The sequence below is a fragment of the Arvicola amphibius genome, chromosome 10 (genome assembly GCF_903992535.2).
Source record: "Arvicola amphibius chromosome 10, mArvAmp1.2, whole genome shotgun sequence".
Lineage (NCBI taxonomy): Eukaryota > Metazoa > Chordata > Mammalia > Rodentia > Cricetidae > Arvicola > Arvicola amphibius.
In genome coordinates this window covers 114331552-114333354 of record NC_052056.1, presented here as the reverse complement: position 1 = coordinate 114333354, position 1803 = coordinate 114331552, and positions in this window count along the sequence as shown.

Genomic DNA, 1803 nt, shown 5'->3' with positions numbered 1-1803 from the left:
AGTGTAATTATCTCTGTAATTTAAACAAGATTTCTACAGGCCTGGTGTGGAAATTATTTTATTAAATGCTCTGGCCCATTGCTTCTCCTTGAAAGAAACCCATGACATCCAAACACAAGCGGGTAGAAATATCAGGTCACGTGTTTCTCAGTCATGGTCTTCTAACCCTGTACTCTTCACCATGGCATGCACTTTCTGGAGCTATTCCAGCACGAAGCTTTGGCATTGACCCTTCTAGCTGCTCTTTGACGAAGGCACCTTTGTCTTTCTTACTGGTCTAGCTGGTTCTGAAGCCCTGACATGTCATGTCTGCAGCGTGGTCACAGGGCTGTTGGTGAGCCTGTGTGCAAACACTTGACAGTGTCAGAATCCAGCACCCTGTCACCCTTTCTTGAAGATCCAGGAAAGTTGGATTGTTGTCCAAGGCTGAATGCAGAGAGCTGCATAGAGCAGTATCTGCCCTGGCAGCTGTCAGTCAAGGCTGTCAGTTTTCATCCTTTTCTTCCTCTGACCGGGTCCTCATCACCGCCGCATCCCTTTTGCAACCTCACAGAAAGATTCACATCTTAACCTTTCATCGGGTGTGTGTCTGTCCCTGACCTGAGACTGCTCCTAAGATCCTGTGCAATATTAGTTTCCACATGTGATTGCATTAGCAATGTCAGCCAGTCAAACTCAGCTTCATGTTCCTGAGATGCAAAATAGGAGCATTACACTAAGTGTCTTCTAAGTCCCCCATGAGCTCCCACACATTCCTTTGGGCATCCCCAAACTCTCCAGACAACTGATGAGTTATAAATAACCACGGAGAACAAATTTCAGGACAGTGGGCCTGGCCAGCATAGCATATGGTTATGAGTGCAAATCTCCCCTTCTAGCTCATCAAGAATAGTTCCTTCTGGGCTGTGAGGCATCTTGAGATGCTGATGCAAAGGCCTTCTCTGCAGGAGTCTGGCCAGCTCTGAGCTGGGCCAACTCCATGCATTAAAAGCTGCTAGAAGCTTTTCTTTTTTCCCACAGAGCACGGTGGTGGTGGTGTTGAATCCACAGTTCAAGACAAGAAAAGATAAAAATGAATGTAGAACAGAGTAGTGGAGATTCTTTTCCCATTGTATTTTGCTCAAGACATTTCCCCCAAAATAAATTGAGAACCATGGTGTTGAGAAGCGAGACCTCAAAAACAGGGCGACTGAGCACAAGAGGGATTGGGGACGGGAGGGAAATGACTGTAACTTGCTCCCAGGGACTGGAGAAAATTTAAAAAATAAAAAGAAAATAAAAAAGAGGGTCGGAATCCATCAGTCTTCTGTGCTAGTCACCCTCGTCTTCATCCTCCTCTCCTTCTTCCCCTTCATCATCATCATCTTCATCATCTTCACCTTCATCTCCTTCTTCATCAATATCTTCCAAGCCTTCTTCTTCATCATCATCGTCATCATCTTCTGCTTCTCCCTCTTCATCGTCCATATCAGGAACCAAATAGTACTGCAAGGGGTTTGGCCAAATGTCGTCTTTGACGGCCTCTCCTAACTCATCAGCACCTGCATCAGAGTGGTCAGTAAAGCCCTCCAGCCCCTTTGGCTCTCTCTGCTGGAGGCTGGGGGGTGCTAGGCCCCGGTGTAGTAGTGCATAGAATTCTAGCTTTTTTCCTTTCTCTGTATATTGGGCTCAGAGATTACACTGTGTCTATGTGAATACAGACAGTTAGCATTTACCAACATGTATCTGTCTACTTTCTCTTGTTTAATAAAAAGAAAAAAAGGGGGGGGGGGGTATAGAAGGTCAGCAAGGGTGGGTTTGAGG